The 7,371-nt window shown below is 42.6% G+C and overlaps 1 pseudogene; it reads right to left on the bottom strand.

Annotated features, from left to right (window-relative positions):
- Positions 1–6,437: 6,437 nt before the first annotated feature.
- LOC147612121 (pentatricopeptide repeat-containing protein At5g15300 pseudogene) lies at positions 6,438–7,040 on the bottom strand (annotated as a pseudogene).
- Positions 7,041–7,371: the final 331 nt, after the last annotated feature.

Raw genomic sequence — 7,371 nt, 5'->3', positions numbered from 1 at the left:
GACTTTGATAGTCCTTATTGGGGAACCATGGCATAGCATGTACCATTTTCTTGCCATAAAATAAAGGAGAAAATTCAAGCACACGCTGCTTCTACAAGGCATCGGTGAGGTGAACTTCATAAAACCCACGGGAGGCAAAGTACACCCCCTCCACAAAAGAGCCACCAAGGATAGACTGGTTGTACCAAAGATGGTAGCTGCAATTTATAAGTAACCTGAGGAATAGGCTTGCTCCAATCCTGGCGAGATTGATGGAAGTCCTCTTTCAGAGTATCAAAAACATATTGAGCCTCTTATGGTGCGACATTGTATAACCTATGAGAGAGGGTTGAATCCATCTTGAGACAATGGAATCTCCCTTGAATCAAATAATAGGGTGGGCATCTGAACATATAATGCTTCTCAATTTGCACCTCCCTAACTGTGTACCTTGCATAACTATGCCTCTCAAGTAATGCCCTTTGCTCTACCAAATTCAATCTGATTCAATCTACACATAGTGGGATGATACTCTTTATTGGCCGATGATAATATGGCATGTGATCTTCCGATGAGGGTATCTAGGGGGCTGACAATGAATCCATCCTCAAAAACTTGCAAGAAGTTCTCTTTATAAAATTAGAGTTTTATAGGGAGATATAGTGGTAAAAGGAATCAAAAGCTATTGATATCTAGATTACCTATCATCTTCTTGGAGATTTCAATTGTGTGCCTCAAGGCCACGTGATCTACTTGCAAGGCTGCCAGAATGTGAGGAAGGGAGCTGGTCGGCCAGTCCAGAAGGCTGTTGGCTGGAGAACACCTTGAGATATTTAAAGAAGATGAAGAACTCCTTAAGCTTAGGGTTCCCAATACAATAGAGGATGAAATGATGGGCTCTTAAAGCAAATGTTGAAATATAGTGTTGCATGGATGATGACCTATAGGAAGCCTAATCAATGCATAACCAGCTAGATTCATCTCATTCATAGATGTACAAGCCATTGGAAATCCTAAAGCTTCATTCCATTGTCAGTGGTCACCTACTTTATCTAGCTCAGAATCCTAATTCTAATGGTCACTTCATAGAGAGGGACATGTTAGCTACCCACAAATAATAGTGGAAGAGGAACTCATTGGAGGACCTATCTAATTAGAAAGTCACATCATGTGTGGCCTAAAGAATGGGATATGATAGATGCACAAATTGTGTTGACCACACTGACTGTCCCACCATAAACTTTGCATTCATTATTTTACTTGCAAATAAATAAGGATGTTGAGGATCTTCAAAGGTAGTTGCTGCTAGAGAATATAGATTACATTAACATATTTCACAGATGCAAGGCAGTGGTGGTACATCATCTTGAAGATAATATCTTTGACAGCCTAGAATCTTGGGAATATGACTTCATCACATGAGGCAAGATCCATCAAAGGCCAGATCTTTTGTATAGGGTTGTAAGCGCATATAAATAAGTGTGACAGGTTCATTCTTGACTAATACAATGCTTATTATTGAAGCAGTGCTGAGACTGATACAGTGCTTATTAAAGCAATGTTGATAGAAGGAGGGAGAGTTAGGCTCAGTACTGTCTGAATCGGATCATATTGGAGGAAGAAGAGTCCAGATAGGAGTCGACAAAATTAAAGCTGGCCAGGAGCTATCAGATTTGAGTCTACTTGAGTCAGATACAGATTTGAGTCTGTTTGAGTCAAATACAGATTTGAGTCTGTTTGAGTCAAATACAGATTTGAGTCTGTTTGAGTCAAATGCAAATTTGAGTCTGTTTGAGTCAAATACATATAATTTGGGAGCTAGTTAAGATTTAAGTGTCTTGATCTGTGCTGCTAATTGAAACGATGCTGACTGAATCAGTGTTGTCTAAACCACAACTGAATGGAGAAAGAAAAGGAACGAAGCTAACAGGTTGAGAGCTGTGTTTGATTGAGAAACTGTCTGAATAAGAGCTGATAGAAATAAGTGCTGACAAACCTGGCCGCCGTGAGCGTGGATTGAGAGACGAACTGCACGCAGCGTGGAAAAATTTGCAGATGCTACAAATCGCGCGAAACGGGGAAGAAAATGAACAAGCATCCACAAAAGCGACCCCCGCTATTTTCTTCATATTTATATGAGGGTCGCTATGTATAGACCATTCTTGTAGTGGTTAATGGCATCATGAATTGTAATACCAATTGTCCGCCTAATTGTGATCAAGAAGATATCTCATGGAGCCCTATATTAGAGATTCCACTTTTCCATGTTCATATTTGCACGCTTCATGCTAGGTTACGCATAATGGACAAATTACTGAGGTTACATATCAATTATGCATGGAATATGGAGCCTGAACATCTTCGCAACGAATGCATGGTGGTGCTGTAAAGTTAACTAAGGATACTAAAAAGTCAGGATCGGGTCAGGATAATCCAAACAAAATATGCATGGGTGGGTCCAAAGCAAGACACCTTCTCTCAAATTACGAGGGGTACAATAGTCACACAAAATATGAATTATGGAAGGCCATTTGTGAATGCACCACTTATCGTGGGAATAATGCAGAGCTTGGTCTCAAGCGGGCAAGGCTGTGGGAGTCACTTGACAAAATGATTCAATTGCTAGAAAAGGCTCCACTTGTTGCTGAGGAGATTGCAAACTTAAAGACTGCAATACATACATTTACTCAGCAAATGGTTGATGCATGGGGAGAAACACATATCACCCACTATATGGTATTTACCTTTCTATCTATTTACTGATATTAATCGCCAAATAGTAAAATTCTGATATGTTCTTTGTTGCAACACATTATATTTGCCCATGCACAGTTTTTTCTGGACGAATATGGTCCAATGGCAATTTGGAGCACCCAAGGAATGGAGCGCTCTCATTATTAAGCTAAGGCAGCATACTTTAAGAACACGTGACATGGTGGAGGTAGTAAGGAAAAAAGTAATGCCTTGCATGAGATGTTTAATTGGTTTTATCGCAGTTTGGGAGGTCGACGCCGACAAAAACCAAAAGGGCAGGTGTCATTACTAAGAAGGGTTGTAAAAAATGTCAATCTGCAACACAAGCAATTGCATGGCGAGCATCAAGTGCCGTGCATGGGATGCGTGAGTGGTTCGCTGCGCGGAGGCGTATGGGTCGAAAATGGGTTCCATATTACAAAATTGTAGCCTTTTTTAAGTTAAAGCTTTTTTATTAATGTCTAGAGATTTTTTTTATTAATAAGTTTTTTTCAAAAACTATATAAACCTGTAAAAGTGAGTTTTAAATTTACATTTTCACGTTCATTCACTCGTGTAAGTCAATGGATGGCTAGAACAAAGCACACTGCACGCAAAACTGAGAACCCAAGCGTACCATCTGCTGGTGCACACAACTTGATACACGCAGTCGCCGCGACACAGGCATTTCAACAAGTGCAAAAACGTATCAAAAAGAAGCATACCAGCATGGACAGAGAGGTAGAGACCCGACAGGAAGATGTATAGCCGGATGTGTTTTCAGGACTGGACAATATTGAGGATGTCTCCAAGCAGCCTGGAGACACCGGCTCATTTAGAGCCACGTGTACACCTTTCCCCCGACCTCTCTCAGAGGCTGAGCAGCAGGAGCGTGTGTTGGAAGAGCAACAATGCCAGATTGATGAGGAGGAGCATAGAAGAAGAGAGCAACAGCAAGCCCTATTCTCTCAGCAGCTAGAAGAGGAGCTAAGGGTCGCATTTGAGGATGACCAAGAAGCACTTCTGTGTATTGAGCAAGAGCAGTATCAACAGGCTACTGACTTCTATGAAGCAGAGAACATAAGCCATCGTGAAGAGCAAGATAAGCTCTCTTAGCAGCTGGCGCACAAATCCTTTCAATATCCCCATGTACCTTTCAACCCAGAACATCCATCATGTACTCACGGTCCCAGCAATCTCTATCTCTTCAACGAGATGGATCATAACATGGACTTGAATGTCAAAAAAGGAGGTAGGTAACTCCTTCTCCATCAGACAAAGGAGCTCAATACACTCTAGCTTTCGTTGCGGGATATCACGTTGTCGTGATGTGGGCGGTGTCGCTGGGAAAGCGCGAGACTTCTGGCTGTGAGAGTATGTGGTTGAACTTCAAAGGGCACCACATTTATATAAACATCATCACAATAAAAACCATGAGCAAAGAGAGCTCATAATCCCATAAACACCTTAAACCATAGCCAACAGGCCCACAGAAACCTGTCACCTTCACTATTCATAGGCTTCCTAAAAAGACATAGATGATCATGGTCTTCCTCAGCAACATACTTCCTTTCAAACAACACACACAGCAGAACCATCATCTATATTCTCTTGTTTGATGAGGACTGAGGGAAGTGTTTCTACAGCTAGCTTGGGAGCTGGCGGAGATTCCCTGTTAGAATCATTATTATGAATGAGCTGTTGGATGAATACCTCGAGGCCTTCTGCATCCAAGTAATCTCCTGGGTTCCTAACATAAGTGTCTCCTTAAAAAAAAGTACCATCAACATTATCAACAGGCATGTTTTGAGCTTCAAGCACTTCAGAGTCATGTCTGCGAACATGCAGATTATTTCCAGCATCATCAACCCCCTCTGTTGCCTCAGAGGGTGTAAAGTCATGATCTGCTTCACTATGTTCGACTTCATCCTCACCATCTGAGTAATTATTGAGATCCAGAAGCCCTGCCTGGACAGAGCCATCATACTGCCTGTAAAATTGATCTTGACTATCACCATAATGCTCTTCGGATCTTTCTTGAAGGCGATGGTTCATCCCTTGAAGAGCGAGCTATGGATTGCATCAGCCTGAGCATCTGCTCTGCAGCGACACATCGGCCTCCTCCGGCACCAAGACATCTGAAATCAGCCCTGGCATGGCTTCTCTTCTACCATGACGGCATGCATCCTCCATAGCTGCCGCTATCTGCTCTGCAGCGCCCAAGACAAAACACACAGGGCTCTCCTCATCAACGAGGCGGCCCTCTTCCCTGGTTACCTGCCGCCTCCCTGTAAGGCGATTCCCCTTCTTTCTCTACCCCCGCGGTTTCTCCTCTGGGCGGCCCTTCTTCTGGATTTTTTGCCAGCTTCTAGGCTATGTGCTGGCAGCCACCATATCTTCCACGTGGTCCACAAGTTGGTCACATTATATTGTATATTTTTCATTTATTTTCTTTTTTAAAGCTTCATAATGGCCACACAATACAATGGCTCCTCCTCTTCCTTGTATTTTTCCTGGACAAACTGCCGCCCACGCTTCCAGTACAAGAGCTGCCCATGCTTCCATACCACTTCAAACACAGCATACGAGTGCCCACTCCATACACCTTCATACAGCTTCCAATGCCACTGTATCTGAGTGAATACCTTCCATATCTGTCCTTGCTGCTCAAGGCCCAGATTCCACATAAGTTGTTCCATGAACATGCTTTCACTGCATAGACATGCCACACCACGACATCCACCCCCTCTAAACCTGCACATGCTCCGGTATGTGCCACCAAGTTGCTATATAGGCTAATCTTCATTCAAATTTATACTGATTTGCCTTCATCTTTATCAAATTTTGGCACGTTATCTTCAGCTTTTTCATCCTCTGAACCCACATTCTCATCAAGGCTTTCCTGACTGGTTGAATTTGCTGTATTGATCATCCTGCTCTCATAAGAAGCCTATTTTCAAGGGTTGTTAAAACTCCATCTCCATTCTCTTTGCCAGCTAATGCAACTTGCACAAGTGTTGGTTTGGCATCCCCCTAGTTGAAATTCTCACAGCTTTTACTTTCCTAATATACAGTTTGATTGTTCTCAGAGCAGTCCACAACTGTGTTTCTAGATTCCCCATGCGTGTCGAGAATATCTGCAAAAGATAGCATTGCATCGTAGTATTGCCCATCTTGCATGGTTAAGCCAACATCATCCTCGTTCAAACCTTCTAGTGATAATGGGGTTGAACCCCCATTGACATTAACCTTCCCTGTTGTCTCAGAGGCTGGTGCCTTACGCTCAGGGTAGTCCATATCTCTTATCTTTGATATGCCAAGTTTTGAACACCCTAGCTGCACTCTCCAGACTCCCACATTTCGTATACATATTGATAATGGGGTTGAACCCCCATTGACATTAACCTTCCCTGTTGTCTCAGAGGCTGGTGCCTTATGCTCAGGGTAGTCCATATCTCTTATCTTTGATATGCCAAGTTTTGAACACCCTAGCTGCACTCTCCAGACTCCCACATTTCGTATACATATTGATAAGGGCAATCCCAACCACTACATCTAACTCAAAGCCACTAGCCATCAAGCGAGCATGGACTTTTTTACCAGTTTCTAGAGCTGCTGTTCTGGCACATGCTTTCAGAATGCTTACTAAGGTCACAGTATTTGGTAAGAAACCTTGCTCTTGCATTTGCGCATACAGTGAAAAAGCCATTTCACTTTCCCCACGCTCAGCATTTTTTTAAGTTAACTCCCACAGTCTTTACCATCTGTGTATTCTCAAACATGTACACATCAGCATAGATGTTTGACAATAAGATAAATGTTGTAGCATGTGTTTCATTCATGCTCACCGCATGACCAAATGCTTGTGTACCAAGCTCTAAATTACCCCACTTTTGACAAGAAGATAACAAGGTGTTCCATACCGCAAGATCAAGTTGAAAAGGCACCTTCTCTAACATTACAACAGCCTCATCAAGTTGGCCTGCGCGACAGAGAAGATCAACCATGCAAGTATAGTGCTGAATAGTTGCACAAATGTGATGATTGTTGATCATATCCTCAAAACACTTCTGGCCCTTGTCCTTAAGACCTGCATGGCTGCATGCTGCAAGAACACTAAGAAATGTGACCTCATTTGGTTGAATGCCTTCCTTCATCATTCTTTCAAACAGATGAAATACAATCTCAGTCTCTCCTTGGCAGGCACATCCTGCAATCAATGCATTCCATCTCACAAGGTCCCTTGTACATATTGCATTGAATAGCCTATGAGCATCCACCATGCTTCCACATTTGCCATACATGTCAATAAGTGCAGTTCTCAACATTGTATCAGAAGCTTCAAGCCCATTAGTTACGCAACTTTGAGCATGGACCTAGCTTGCCTTGGGAAAGGGCAGCTATACTTGAGCATGCATTCAAGGCACTGATAAGAGTAACATTATTGGGCATTTGCCTCTCCTGTTGCATTTTGTTCAAAAAGTTCTGCTTGTCCATGTCCATGTTGAGAATATCCTGCAATCATAGTAGTCCATGGCACCACACCTTCTTGTCCTAAACTGTCAAACACTCTCTGAGCTTCCTCAAGAGACCCAAGTTTTGCAAGCATATCAATTAGCATGCTACTGACGCATGCATCCAAATCATAACCACTTTCGA

This window comes from Cibotium barometz, chromosome 46, assembly GCF_041138505.1.
Source record: "Cibotium barometz isolate CiBa-2024 chromosome 46, ASM4113850v1, whole genome shotgun sequence".
Taxonomy (NCBI): domain Eukaryota; kingdom Viridiplantae; phylum Streptophyta; class Polypodiopsida; order Cyatheales; family Cibotiaceae; genus Cibotium; species Cibotium barometz.
Note: the sequence above shows the minus strand (reverse complement) of the source record. Positions and strands in the feature narration are given on the sequence as shown.